Genomic DNA, 16158 nt, shown 5'->3' with positions numbered 1-16158 from the left:
CTGAATTTTTGGGCACGATCGCATTGATTGTGCCCAAAAATTCAGGATCGGATCCGGGCTACGGCGACCGCTTGTTGATGGAATCTAGAATGAAAGGAACCCGTGTGCTGTGCGAAATCAGGGTAGTTTAAGGGAGGATGCGGGGTAAAATCCCAATTTTCATTTAAAAAATGTGTTTTTAAATTTTGTTTTTGATTGTAGATATATTAGAAACTCCTCACCAAACTCATCTTCGCAGTAGAAAAATATCTATTTTTTGCCAGATGAGGCGCGCTCCCATCTGAAAGCGCCTATGAACGCTAATTTCAAGACAACGGCATAGCGGGCATGAGCGTTCACACGGAGTGTATCCTCATATCATAATGATTGTTGTTTACACTCTCTATACAAACGACCTGCTAATGAGAGAACATGTTTGGTTTGTGGTTTGTGGGGTTTAACGTCCCAAAGCTACTAAGGCTATGAGAGACGCCGTTGTAGAGGACTCCTGAAATTTCTACCACCGGGGGTTCTTTAACGTGCACTGACATCGCACAGCACACGGACGCCACTCTGTTTCGCCTCCATGGAAACGTAGCCGCCGAGGCTGAGATTCGATCTCGCGTCCTTCGGCACAGTAGTCGAGCGCATTAACCGCTGCGCCACCCCGGCGGGGCCTAATGAGAGAACTACAGACGTATAAAAAGGAAAACCTAAAGAGTAGGCAGATTTTGTGCCATGGTAACAGCGGACTGGCTGGCGAATACATATAGATGCTTGGATTGCCTAAAACGCCGCACGTATCCTACCAACGCTGTTTTCACACCACTGGGAACCTAGCTAACTTGACTGCTCAACAACCAGGAGATAGAACGTTGCAACATTTTGGCGACCAGAGGCGACACCAGCCAACGAAATTCCTGCCGTTCGACTAAATGAACTTTTTATTTGGGCTGACTTCCACCCACAAAGATCTTAGCGATTTAGCGGCAGCGATAACAGCAAGCGCGCTTGTAGGTCGCGTATCTAAGAAGGCCCATAGCACCCGCCAACAATCAGTTTAAAGGCGGAGAGGAAATATCTAGATCGAGTCGCAGATGGAGAGTAGCATTACCTGCAGCATTGTAGAAACACACGCGAGTGGCTGGAATCTTCTAGATACATCTCGACGCATCTTGCGTCACGAAGAGAATGATAAAGCTGCGCCTCGCTGCAACGCGCATGATTAAACAAAGAATACAGAATCGCTAAAATCACAATGATGAGGCCACATGCGGGCGGCGGTCGAAATTAAAAACAAAACTTTGAATGATTCGCGGCAATATGGCGCCTAGAGGAAGAGCCATACTCAGCAAGCAACCAAGGAAACCATTTGGCGAGTGCAGGCAAGGGCGCTGAACAGCTGTAATGCCGAAAATAAGAGTTAACTCAAAGCAGTCGCCACAGAGCTCTGCCCTGTTGAAAATGACGGTCAAAAGTATGCATCAGGCCACTTCGATGCATTTATTTAGGAGAACAAAAATTTAATGCCACCTTCTGAAATCGTCGAACTTATTTACCTCAGTTCGCCCTTATTGCAAGAGAACAACCGTTGGTTGGGCTCTTGCTTGGTTTCTGAAAGTACATTTTGGATTCCTAATCATTTTCGAAACATAGCATAAAATATTTGACAAATAATGAGAACAGAAAATATTAGGTTCGTTGTCAAAGTGCTCAGAGTTTCAGAAAAATGTATTAAGGTACCCCCTATTGCCCATATTCTGTACAATAAACTACATAGAAGTTATCTAAGTACGAACAGTTAGTAATCTTTCATTATTTTTGAACTGATAGTTTTCCGTAGTCGATCCACTTCATTAGTGATTATGACAGCTACGACGTATTTCTATTCCTGCTAATGTGACAAAACTTACAATATTTGTAATAAGCGGAAGATAAGCCATCCCTCAAAATTTCTTCGAAACCTGGTACAACAGTTCAAACGTTGACCCTTCGGCCCCACATCCCCCCTTAAAGAAACAAAAGCGGTCGAAATTTTTGGAGCCCTCCGCTATGGCGTGTCTGATGCCTTAGTCGATTTGGTACGTGAAAGCACACAAACCAATTCGAAACCTTTCTTGGTAACTGATGTTCTTTGTGAAGGTATGATAAAGCATCAAAAAGAAAACCAATTAGAGCATACAGAACTCTGCTTAAGTTGCCAACATCTAGTAACATGCTGAATGAATTATTCACTTCGAGATCACTCGTTTTCAATGTTTACCGTTGACTCCCTTCGAACCAAGAAATCAAGGTCGGTCTTCTAATTGCATTTGGAGCTAAGGGTAGATGCCGGCCTCATTTACATTCAGACAACGCATCACACGCATGTAAATGCACTTGACAATTCTCACTTTGGGCCTGTTCATTGGTGGCTGGAACGTACGACTGGTGAAATGCCCAGTTAGAGGGCAGGAACTTGAAATTTAAAGAAGGGCGCGCTTTACGAAGGTGTTACGAAGTAGAGTGGCCTGCTCATTTTCTTCCTTATTTGCTTCCAACAAACTGCTCGAGACTCTCAAAGTTGGCTTCCATTTTCCATTGCTTATTGCAGCGCTGTATAGTGTCACTGTTGAAGCAAGCAGTACTGCCCGTTCCAATCAAAGCGGGAGCACATGTCACTGAAACGCGAAATATCTATGCGCTGTCCCACCGAGCCAATTTAAGTAATGGTTTCCTATTCATTTGCACAATGAGTGAAGTGGCCTGTCTTCTTGAAATAGACGCGACTCGATGCATTGTCGCGATTCGCTTTCTCAGTTTTTGAGTCTTTTGTCAAGTGGGCGAAAAAAAAAAATTCTGGGGTTGAAAAGGACGCGAGGAAGGGCGTGCCGTCGTAGACGATATTAGACAAGCGGCACCTCATTCTGTGTGCTCTCCTTTGTCAGTTCGCAGAAAGGGAGGGTAAACTGCACTGCACTTTCCGAGTTATAGCGTAGTTGACGGTGACAACGAATTTAAACCTACGTAGGTAAGTAAACAAAGTGGATTAAAGACTGCTCGTCGAAGCGATTTCATCACAGGCAGCTGTACAAACGAACCGGAGGGTAATCGATTTAACACTTTGTATTTTTGGTCACTACGACAACGGATTTTTTCTCGATACCATCGGAATTTGCCTGTAGAACTGCGAACATGTTAAGCAATTTTAAGAGCACTGCTTGGATATTATGCCACTCCTGATGGAGCCCACGGTGTCTAGTAAAGTAAGCGGGTAAGTTTTCTGCTGATAAATATTTTTTTATGTTGTTTCTGGCGCAATAAGGCGTATGATGATGGGAGCGTAACGGTTTTCACCATAACGCTTTTGAAAACATAATGTGTTTTTTTTTTCTACTCGATTCTAGGAGCTAAACTCAGAAATAACAGCAATGAAATATTTGCGAGCGATTTTGTTGATGTGCTCGGCGTGTTCGAAAGCACAACAAAAGGATGGCATAAAGCTTGCTGTATGCCAATATGGTTTATCTTTTTTGTCACAAGTGAGCGCTGACTATCAGGTAGTCATGAACGCTGGGCCATGTGCAGCTCCTATTTATAGACCACCTACGGCCTCAAATTGCGTGATTAGCTTCTGCGTACGTCTCAGTACCATGCGCACGCTTACTTGCGCTGGGCCTCCTTTCATCAAAGCTCGTACTTTAAGAATTCAAGGAGCGCTAAGGCTTCGCCTTAAGAGTGGGCATGAAGTGCCTTTAACACTTTCTTGCAATTATGTGGAGGTGTTTATATTCCTTTCTTCAGCTATCCTTTGGGGCAAAAAGGCGCATATCTGTCTCGGCGCCTTTTCATTTTCTTTTTTATTTCGTAATCTTTATATCAGCCATACTATAACAAAATCATAGAAACTACGATTTCCTGTGCATGCCTTATGGCAAGCTTGCGAAAAATAGTGGACAAGGCTTTTTCACATAGTATACTGTATGGTTTCAGCTTTATGCCATTGGGGGAAATTTTGACCACTAAAAAGCAGTGAGGCGAATGCGTCATTGCGTGGTGGTCTGAAGTCCTCTACTTGCCAGCACCTCTTTCTCTCTTATTCACTCCCCCCTTTCTCTCTTCTCTTAAGGCACCGGTTAGGTGTCCGCGGATAATTGGGACAGATACTGAGAAGGAGGAGGAAAAAACTTTATTGAGGAGAAACTGGTGTTATTCATGACAGGACGCTTCTCCTCAAGCCGCCCCAGAGGTGGTCGTCGCTCCATGGCGCTCGACGACATCATTGGCCCAGGCCGTTATGGAGTGTTGTCAGCCTGGATCAGAGCTAAACAATGCGGCCTCTCACTGTTCCAAATTGGTAATCTGCAGACCCTCCAGCGGATATTGAGCTTTTCTTCCTGTAAACCAATTTGAAACGCAGCTGACTTTTGATTTACTGCGTTTTCTGTATGCTTTTTGGTGCGGCGTTTGAGGAGGCGCTAATTGAAAGACGCAGCACGGATACCTAGTACGGATGCCAGACGGGGTCCGCTTCGTATAGGCGTGAATGACGTCATGATCCGATGAGACGTCATCATTACGTCAGTTCCTAGCTGTTATTACACATTTTACGACATCATGACGTCACTTTCGAACATAACGTCATGACTTGTCTGGACGTCACAAGGTGATGACGTCATAGTAACAGTGATATCTGTCATTATCATGATCATGCACTGCCACTATAACTACCACTATCATTACCTGTTACTATCCAGCAATAACTATTGGCGGCGGTGGTCTTTATGGCAACCGCGCTGGCATGACGCTAGTCAAGAGCAACTGATACTTTTCTCACGGGCCTGGCGTGGCTGTCAGGATGATTGACAGCTATAGTTAGACAGGACGCCGGATGCCGTTAGTATGAGGCATTAGAGATTTGCTTAAAACACACTACGGCGGCTGCGTTTCGATGGAGGCGAAACAACGAAGAGGCATCCATGTGCTGTGCGATGTCAGCGCACGTTAAAGATCCCCAGGTTAGCTGGATGGTTAAACAACTTTTATTTTCTCCGGAAAAGGGCGTTCTTTTCCCCGTTCCCCGCATCCAAGTAGGGGAAGACGGGGAGTCGTGCGGCCGCAGATTACAGGTTGGCAAGTAGCCCTTGGATTGTTGCGGTCCGCCAGATGGACGATGCGTTGCTGGATCACAGGGACCGCGCTTCGCAGCAGGGAATCGCGGACTTCTCAACTTGTTATATTTTGTCCCATCCCTGGGGATTGCGGGCGCTCCCAAATTATAGGGTCGACGGTCCTCTCGCCCCCCAGTGTTTGCACTGATAATTTTTCCCAAGGTCTCATAGCGCGTGAAACGCCCAGACCGGCTTCATGAAAGCATTAGTTCGTAGCCGCCTCCACGCAACAGCTTCCGTATTATTTAGGCTAACACCTGGTGGGGCAAAAACCAGTGCCACTGGGTCCCAGCGCCTCAGTGCCATACCTGATTATGGTCCCAGTATGACGCTGGAAACTGGGCGCACTGGGACGCGGCATACTGGGACGCTCCGCACTGGCGGCACTGTTCGCCCGGAGAAAAAAGGCGTGGGATAAAAATTAAAAAGTAAAACGTAACGAAACAAGTTCGGTACATAAAAAAACCTAAAAAAGTAAAAAAAAAAACGAAAAAATGGGTGCATTAAGCGCGCTTCGAACTCAGTCCCTAAGCACATATCAATCACTAGCTCGCCACGCTAACCACTCGGCCACGCCGAGAACTGGATTTCCTTGAAACATTTCTGCATTTTATGTCATGATACGCATTTATGAGGCTAGGACTTCATGTTTCGCAGTCCACAGGCCCCATTGTCTATGGAAAAAATGGAAAAATGAAAATAGACCTATGGAAAAATGGAAACTCTAGAAAAAAGATATTGCCTTTGTTTTCTTACAAATGCGCAATGACTTCGCAGCAAAAAGCGCTTGCTTGAACCATATTTTTCATTTGCGCCCCGATGGCCGATTGCGAGTACGCTGTTGCCTGTTGACCCCTGAGGGATGCTACTCCGGCTGACGCCGCAGGCCGCACCGGCTATACTGGGGCACTGGAACCAGTGCGGCCCCAGCGCACATACAGCGCTTCTCCCAGTGCATCACGGATGCCAGCGGCACACCCAGCGTCAAAAGGCTAATTCCAACGTTTTTCTCCCATCGCACCAGTGCAGCCAGTGTCTTCCCCTTACTGCTCCAGTGAATATCGCAGACCTCCAGCGTGCCCAGCAGATCCAGTGCAAAACTAGCGCGAAAATCTTACTGGTTTCGCACTAGAGACGCTGGTTTTTGCAATGGGGGGTACCAGACTATGTCTCAATTTATAACTGTCGATGATTTAACCGTAGTTTTGCGAACGCCCGTCGTATGCTCAGTGTGCAGGGGGCTCGACGGCTACTCGGAAGTAAAGAGCTCAATTTAGCTCGTGAGCCTCCTCGTTACGAGGGACGGCAGCGTGCGTGGGTGTCCAAATTAACTGAATATTTTCCTATTGAGCTTTCGTTCGGTGAGGATCACTGTCTTCCTCCGGCGATATCCTCGCCTTTCCGAAATTTTGAATGGCAGTGGTCGAAATTACTACGCAACTCTACACTTCGGCACCTCTTTTATCTATTTCCACTTTGATTCAACCTTTGTCCCATCCCTACTGCATGGCTCGGGTGCCCACAAAACACGTGTAACAGATACTGCACCTTTCACTAATTGCTTTTAAGGTTATTAATAAACCTTGTCTCCGCCGGCAATCTAACCTCCATCCCTTGAATCACCAGAAGAGCACTTTACCAGTGTGCCACGGCCCAGTTTTCTTTTTTCAGCATGGTATTATTACACGCGTTAGCATGAACGTGACTATTAATTGGAATGGCTCCCATTATTGATGTGCTGTTTTTCTTTGCCGCCGTTTTAGTGCGGTTGTGTTAAAATTTGCTTTAGGTATGTGGTGTTGTATGATATTGCTGTTGTTTTGTATTGATGTGTTTTCTTAGCGAATTTTTAGGGTTGCTTTATGACTTTTTTTAGTTGTGTGGTGTTAAATATGTCAATTGAAGTTATTCTGTTACAGGCTAATTACTTTGTAAATTATGTATAGAGTTCTTTTTATCATTCACGCTTCGGATCGTGAAACGCTTGAAACGCTCGTTATAATTCCGCTTATTTACCGTGAGGATGATAGCGGAACTCCGCGAGTGACAGATATTGAGCCTTCCTTTCCTGTAATTGAATTATAGAACGCCGGTGAACTTTGATGCGTTCAATGAAATTCTGACACCCACGGAGACCGAGCAACTCAACAGACTTATCCGCACAGCTTAAAAAAGCGCTCTCCTCCTCCCTAAATCAACGCCTACTGAAAAACTACTTCAACTAGGGGTTCACAACACCTTAGGAGAGCTGGTTGAAGCTCACCTCATTAGTCAGTACCACAGACTCTCACATACCGAAATCGGCCAAATTCGTCTGCGCCGAATTGGGATAACCCTACCCGGTCATACCTCGGCCACGCGCAATTCTCCCACCGCTGTTCGCAACAATCTTTACATTCCGCCTCTTCCCAAAAATACCCACCCGGAGCATAATCGTGAGAGACGGAAAGCTAGAGCCAAGACTTTGCACAAGCACTACCCTCCTGGCGCTCCGGCAGTTTACGTAGACGCGGCCGAATATTCAAACCGACCAGCTTTCGCATTAGCCATCGTGGATGGATTCCAAAACACGATAGTCAGTGCGTCCATTCCAAATTTGCAGGATTCCCTGCAAGCTGAAGAAGCAGCAATTGCCCTAGCAATCACACACTCCTCTGCTGAGTATATCTTCTCAGACTCCAAAACAGCAATTAGTAAATTATGCCCATCGCAAAATCCACTCCCCGGCCGCAAACATTTTAGCATCATCCCTTCCATCGAATCACCTCATCACCCTCCTCTGGGTCCCTGCGCACAGCGAACCCCCAGGCAACACGGCCGCTCACTCCCAAACCCGAGCACTCGTCAACCGGGCTGAGAGCGACCTGGTGCCTTCGTCTCGCGGTGCCAGAGATCGGCTTCTTAACTACCACGACCTCAACGTATTTTATAAAAATTCCCGCCTGCTGTACCCTCCTCCGCATAAATCTCTTCCCAAAAGCGACCAGGCTTTCTGGCGCAGACTTCAGACGGCCACAGTCATGACCCCTTTCCTTCTCTCTATTATAAACCGTGGCGAAACCTCTCCTCACTGCCACTTGTGTCCTAGCACCAGAGCCGACTTTACTCACGTCTTCCTGAACTGCCCGAACAAACCCAAGCCCCCGTGGCAAGGGTCAAGACATCAGGAGCGATGGGAGGCTGCTCTGTGCAGCTCGCTGCCGGAGGTACAGCTTCTGACAGTGAGCTGGGCCCGAGGGGTCGCCGAAGCTCAAGTGCCCGGCCATCTAGAGCGGCCTGAGGGCCCATCGTCGTCCTGCTCCCTACCTTCCCTTTACACCCCCCCCCTCACTTGGTTATTTTTTTAATCATTGAAGTTGCTACCTACCTACCTGGCTGTGTTCGACCATGGGGCGCGCTATATGTACCGTCGTTGTTATTGTTGTGGCTGCAGGAAGAAGGAAAATAAAATGCACGGGCCTACTACTGGCTCTGTAGCTGGGCCATATCCGCTGCCTCGTGCGGACAGAAGAGAGAAAACAAATTACAAGGGTTCAACGCTGCTGAACCAAATATTGAGCGAAAGCATTAGCTGCGGGTGACCGAGCGTTATTCTTTTTTTCTTCTTCCTCAGCCCATAAATAAAACCCCGCTTAAATCAACCCGTATGAACGTGCCTTAGTGGCCTATAGGAGTAACGTGAATGCCAGGGTCCTAGCAGGTTGATTTTGACATAACCGTCCCTTGTGTAGCGAGAGACCCAAGTTGGCAGCTCCTGCCAGCCCCCTCATAAAGCCCCGCTTTAACAAAGCTGTATGAACGTGCCCACCTCTCACCTTAGTGGCTCTTCATCTATGAATCAAACGGGAGATTATTGAAGCTAGACATATTTTATGACTTGGTGACCAATTTGTTAGTAGTTCGCCCGTAACGTTAGTATGCAGCAAATTTGGTAATCTAGATCAGACTGCTGTACATGAATTTCAGTGAGTCATCTTTCGCTTTCTGCGTATTGGGGATTGCATAGTGTGTTATATAAATATATTGGTGAAAACCAGTTTCGTCCCCCTTCGCCGCGACCAATCACCACCAATCCGGCGAGCGTCGTAGCAGCGCTGGTTGGGAGAGGATATAAATACCTCCCTTGGGGGAAGGAGAAACAACGATGGATGCGCTACCAAGACGTCTACGCGGGTTCCCACGAGACGAAGAAAGAGAGCTTCTGGATTCCTCCGGCAACGAGAGCGGTTGTCTCTCGATAGCGGCCACGGAGTACGCAGCGCGCATGGGAGGTCCCGTCGTGCACGGCCGCCCTTCTCCTGGTTCCCAACGGTGAAGCGACCGGTAAATACCGCACGCTCTCGCCGCCTCCTGCGGCCATCGCCGTGGTATGGCTTTGTCCGAAGAATGCGGCGCGCACGGGAGATCCCGGCAGCCATATTCACGGCGCTTGCAAATGTACGCCGCCGAAGTCGCACCCCCATTCCCCAGCCGGTGAGTCAAAAGTCTTTCTTACGTAGCCTTGCCCTTCCAAGGAAAACATTGTTGATGTATAGCTGCCGGTATTGTTTGTATTATTTGCAAGTGCAATAAATAGCATTCCAGTAGTAACGCTGTGTCGTTCACGTCCTTGTCAATTTGTTCATTCCTCGGATCGCTAGCGAGAGCGCTGCACCTGTGGAGTGTGAGCGGGGTGGAAAACAGTCCCCGCATACCCTCACAATATATATATACACACTCACACACACATATATATATATAGATAGAGAGAGAGAGAGAAAGAGAGAGAGAGAGAGAGAAAGATATATATATATATATATAGAGAGAGAGAGAGAGAGAGAGAGAGAGAGAGATGAATGAAGGGGAAATGAGGGTACTCGTTATAATACATGACGGAAAGAAGCCAACAGTCGGCGAGACCAAGGAAAGCATTGGGATTGTACTTTTAGGTCTTTTTTTTAATTTTTACCTCGGTAATCACAAATTAGCAATGTAATCTGTTTAGGGGAAAGATGAACACAAAGTAGAAGGAAAAGAACGTGCCGATGGTGGGAACCGATCCCACGACCTCCGAATATCGCGTCCGGTGCTCTTCCCACTGAGCTACATCGGCCGCTGTTCCACCTGCTACTTTTTTGGTATTAATGTTGTCTGTATACGAACGTTGAGGGTGTTCACCAGCGCCGTCCTCAAACATAGCGGTGGACGTGGAACGTCCTGTGTTACCGCCGGCGTCACGTTGAACGTGATCAAGAGCGAAGGCAAAGCTGTGCTAGAACCCTGTTACGCTACCTATGGCTTCGAGACCGCCAGGACCGAGACCCCCGTAGGCTACAAGCAGATGAATGAAGGGGAAATGAGGGCACTCGTTATAATATATGAAGGAAAGAAGCCAACAGTCGGCGAGGCGAAGGAAAGCATTGGCGATTGTACTTTTATGTCTTTTTTTTAATTTTTACCTCGGTAATCACATAAATTAGCAATGTAATGGTGGGAGACGAAGACGACTGGCTGACAGGCGGTTCTTTTCGCTGCTCTTGCTACTTCGCTTTTATATTAATTTCCGGGTGTCTTAGGTACCCATGTTACTCGGAGGAGCCCGGTAAGACCTGGGAGAATCTCCGAGTGGCCTCCTTCCTGGCGGGCCGTGCCCTCGGATCGCTTTTTTCCCAGTTCTGGTCTCTGGCTGCTGGCTGGTTAGGCCTACAAGCTGCCTGTTTGGCCATGGCCGACAAGGCTGCTCCAGGCAGCCCATCGTCTCTGTGCGACATGTCCTCATGTCGGGCGGCTCATAACACCGCCGCGGACCAGACTTCGTACCACCCCGACGACCTTGTAACTCCTGGTACGCTTCGTGAGTCCCACCCTGCCTCTACCTCCGCCAGTCTCCATTTGGAACCCGACATCTCTGAGCTTTCGGGGCTCCTGGGCCTTCCGCCGCGGACAACTGCGGACTCGGAGTTGCCGCAATCTAACCGCTTGGAGCTTGGCACAGACACGGACGCCATGAGGGTCCATGAGCAGATTGTTGCGGCAATTCTGGATAAAGATAACAAGATTGGTCCCGGAACCAGGACAGTCCTTTTGCCTCTGGTCTGTGCCCTGTACCGACACACTGCGCACTTCTTTGCGTGTGCGGTCGCTGAGCTGAACCATTCAGAAACGCTCCGGACCTCTTTGGCGGCGCGAGAGCATGAGCGGGGTGTCCTCCGAATGCGGCTTGCTTGCGGGACTACCCAGGACACCACTACTGCGGCGGACCTCTGCGACGTGAGGCGGCAACCCCAGGTCCCTGGGACGTATGCTGCCACGTTGAGCTGCGTTTCAGAATCTCATCAACAGGGAGGCGCTGCAATTGCAGCTCCTGCTGCGACCTCTCATTAATACAGGCCTCCTCAGCCTGGAGACTCCTGCCCGGATCCTCAGCTGCACCAGATGTTCCTAACTTCTGTTGCACCCTTGGACAACGTTGGCAGCGAGGTGGCGGCTCTACTCAAGGCAAACATTGATCCAGAAGCTGAGGGAAAAGGAGCTGTTACTAGGGCCTCTCATCGCGCCCTGACGGTTACCTCCAGAGACGCTGAGGACCTCGACCGTCTGAAGTCCGCAAGCTCACGGATCGAGGCAACGCGGAACTCCGTGAACGTCCGAATTCCCAAGAAGCGGAACCCGCACGTACGACTGACTGGGGTTGACCCCGATATAAGGCCAGAGGAGCTCATCGCGGCACTCAATCATCGAAACCACGCTCTTCATCTGGACCCTTCTTCCTGTAAGGTCAGGCTCTCTTTTGCACAGCGCTCCGAACAGTTTGTTCATGTTATTGAAACTGACCCACCCGCTTTTGCCCGCCTCTGTGCGGCGCGTCGTTTTACCATCGGTTGGACTTCCGTCGAGGTTCGTGAGGACCTGCACGTTCCCCTGTGCACTTTTTGTGCGCAGTATGGCCACGCTTTGAAGAAATGCAAGCTCAAGAATGACCCTTCGAAGGCGTGTTGTACTCGTTGTGCGGGGTCACATGCTTTGGCGGCTTGCCCTCGCTCCGTCCGGGACCCCAACATTAAGTGTGCCCCCTGTGCTGCCGTCGGTCGCCCGTCGAATCATCATGCAAGACATGAGTCGTGCTCTATTTTGCACGAACGTTCGGACAAAATCCGCGCTCGAACTCAGTATGGGCCCTAGCAGTCAGGTGGCCTCGTGTCCCTTGCCCGTTGGCACCCCACGCCGTAGCGCGAACATCGAACACATAGAAATCTGGCAGTGGAACTGTAGGGGCTTCAGACGAAAACAGGGTTGGCTGAAACAATATCTCTGCACCACCCTCATCAGACCTGACATTATCTGTTTGCAAGAGGTAGGAGCCGACAAGTCACCGACGCTAGACGGCTACTACACGGTCCGCCAACCCCACATGCCGTCGGTTGCAATCCTCGTCGCAAACGCCATTACTGTAATCGAGCACTCCTTATCCGAACCGGACGTTGAGCACTTAGCGATAGAAATAGTGCCTAACAAACGAGGCCGAAAGAGTACATTCGTCATCAACATGTACAAGCCGCCACGACCCGCAAAGGCCGACTTCACCAACCTCCTTTCCGAAGCCACCCACCTGGCTCAAGCAAATCAGCTTGTCGTGGTCGGGGAATTCAACGCGCCCCACCGGGACTGGGGATACCAGTCAAACTCAGCCAGAGGAGTGACAGTTGCGCGAGCAATAGAAGCCCTCGGCTTGGAACTCCTCACCGACCCTCTATATCCGACAAGGGAAGGCAACAGCGTCTCCCGTGACTCCTGCCCGGACCTCACCCTGATCAAGAACGTTGCTGAGGATACATGGACGAACCTAGAAGAAACCCTGGGAAGTGACCACTGCATACTAAGCGTATCCATATCATCTACCAAAATCCGGAGGGATCTGGGCGCCGCCCACATCACCGATTGGCCCAAATTTCGCAACGCATACGTCCCATCAGGTCCAATTCAGTCCATACAGACTGGAGCGAAGACATCAGACAAGCACACAAGCAAGCCACCGAAATAATACAACGCACACTGGAAGCCCCAGAGGTAGACCGCCATCTTCTAAAGCTATGGCAGAAGCGCAGCCGCCTTGTGAGGTGATGGAAAAGACAGCGCCTAAATAGACTTCTCCGTGTGCGGATTGCGCAGCTCACAGTGGAAGCCCAGACATACACCACCAACCTAGAACAGCAAAATTGACAACAATTTTGCGAGTCATTGAGAGGAACGCTGGGAACGTCCAGTACTTGGACAATCCTGCGGAACCTCATTGACCCCTCTAAATCAAAATCCGCATCTACACGGACCCTGAAGCGTATTGCTCACCTTTTTCCAGGGGACGACGCCACGCTGCTTCAAGCTCTTAAGGACAAATATATCGGCACCAGCCCAGCTCCTCTTTGCTCTTTGACCTACCAGGGCGGGGAAAATCCGGCACTCGATGCTCCCATTTCTGAAGCCGAGGTGTATGCTGCAGTTCGATCATGCACCCGCAACACGGCGGCGGGAACGGACAAGATCAGCAACGCCATGATCCGTAACTTCAGCAAGGCACAAATCAGCGACCTCACCAAGTATTTGAACGACTCGCTGTGGGTGAAGAATGAAATTCCCTCTGAGTGGAAGCGCTTGGAGATAATCGTAATTCCAAAACCGGGCAAGAAGCCGGCGGTCGAAACGCTACGACCCATATCACTCACCTCGTGCCTGGGCAAGCTCTACGAGCGAGTCATCCAGACGCGACGTCAACAGTACATAGAAGATAACGGCCTCTTCCATCCCTCCATGATCGGCTTCAGATCGGGCCTGTCCACTCAAGACGCTTTTCTTCTTCTCAAGGAGGAGGTACTTTCTAACATTCCGAGAGGAGGCGAGCACCTCATTATGACGCTAGATCTAAAAGGCGCGTTTTATAACGTGTCTCACGAGGCAATCCTATCCGAGCTCAATAACCTAAACTGCGGCGAACGCACCTTCCGATAGGTCAAGAATTTTTTGTCCAACCGAACGGCAACAATAGGAATGGGTGACATGAGATCGGATCTTCAAGACATGCCAAACAAGGGCATGCCACAGGGATTGGTCATCTCCCCGCTCCTCTTCATCATCGCCATGATTAGAATCGCAAGGGTGGATACACCCTGTATGCTGATGACATTACGATCTGGACGTCCACCGGCTCTCTAGGCCAGAAAGAAGAAACACTTCAAGCAGCCGCAATCTGCGTGGAAACAGAGGCCTTTCAATGCGGGCTCCAATGCTCCCCAGATAAATCTGAAGTCATCCGCATACGTGGGTACCACTATACATCACCAGGCAATCTTAGCATCCTCCTGCATGGGGTCCCAATCCGGGAAGTGCCACTCATACGAATCCTGGGTCTCTGGCTCCAAAGTGATAGAAAAGTAGACCACGTGCTCCACCTCCTCAAGAATACAACACAGCAGATCTCTAAAATGATCCGCCGGGTGGCCAGAAACAGAAAAGGCATGCGGGAAGAAGACACTATCCGTCTGGTGCAGGCGCTGGTCATCAGTCGCCTCTCCTATGGACTACCTTACCTCACCCTGCTCCGAAGAGATCTCAACAAAGTAAACGCAATGATACGTGCAGCTTACAGGAATGCGTTAGGCCTCCCACCATACAACTCCAACGTCAAATTGGAAGCTCTTGGACTGCACAACACATTTGAAGAAATTCAAGAGGCTGTCCTCCTGTCCCACAGGGAACGCCTTCTGTCAACTGAGACTGGCCGGCTCATTCTCGAGCGCGTTGGCTATCCTTCGGACGTACAAGCTATACAGTCAACGACTAACATTCCTGTTCCGTACCGGGCAAGAGTATATGTGTCCCCGCTTCCAAAGAACATATCCCCAGTCCACAACGAAGGCAGAAGACACGCCCGAGTGAATTATCCTAAACGTGCAGTGGAACGCAGTCCGAAAACTGTCTATGTGGATGCCGCTCTATACGAGCATACATCGAACGCAGCAGCAGCCGTGGTGGTGGGCTCTTCATGCACAGAAGTCTCCAGCATGTCCATTCCGCACTGTACCATCACAGAAGCGGAAGTGGCGGCGATCGTGCTGGCTATTACCTACGGAGACGCGACCAATCGAGAACTGCACGTGATCACCGACTCACAAGCGGCGTGTCGGCTCCTTCTTGCAGGCAGAATACCTAAAAAATTAGCTCGCTTCGCAACTAACCCATTGGCTACAACCTCGCAGCTCAAACATCAGATCACTTGGGTTCCGGGGCACTCTGGATTGGAAGGTAATGAGGTCGCGGATAGGCTAGCTCGAGGTCACACAAACCGAGCGGCCACCAATCCCGATCTCACAACCAGCATTCCTGTCCCAGCGACTTACGGTGCGCGACTTAAGTACCTACAGGAACAACGCAGGATTTATCCCCCTCCACACAAGGGTCTAAATGCACAAGAAATGCGGGAATGGAGACAGCTCCAAACCAACACTTACCCCAACCTACATCAATAAAACATAATGTTCCCAGAACACTACACAGGCATATGCCCTTGGTGCAATGAACAGCCCACCGCCTACCACGTCACATGTGGGTGCACAGGCCCCAAACCTCCACACATAAACATGTACCATTCGGAGGCGCAGTGGGAGGCCACTCTGCAATGCTATGATCTAGACACCCAGCGTAGGCTGGTAACTCAGGCAAGAGCGGCAGCCCAGGCCACTGGGGTCTTGAAATGAAGACTCCACTCACTGCCCCCCCCCCCCTTTTTTTCCTTTCTCTTTTCTTTTTCTTTTTGAAAAAAAGTTTTCTCTCTCTCTCTCTCTCTCTCTGTAATCTGCTTAGAGGAAAGATGAACACAAAGTAGAAGGAAAAACAACGTGCCGATGGTGGGAACCGAACCCACGACCTCCGAATATCGCGTCCGAAGCTCTTCCAACTGAGCTACATCGGCCGCTGTCCCAACTGCTACTTTCTTTTGTATTTATGTTGTCTTTATACGAACATTGAGAGTGTTGCCGCCCTCAACCATAGCGGTGGA

This window comes from Amblyomma maculatum, chromosome 2 (assembly GCF_055883805.1).
Source record: "Amblyomma maculatum isolate TAMU_Amacu chromosome 2, ASM5588380v1, whole genome shotgun sequence".
Classification (NCBI taxonomy): domain Eukaryota; kingdom Metazoa; phylum Arthropoda; class Arachnida; order Ixodida; family Ixodidae; genus Amblyomma; species Amblyomma maculatum.
This window is presented reverse-complemented; position numbering follows the sequence as displayed.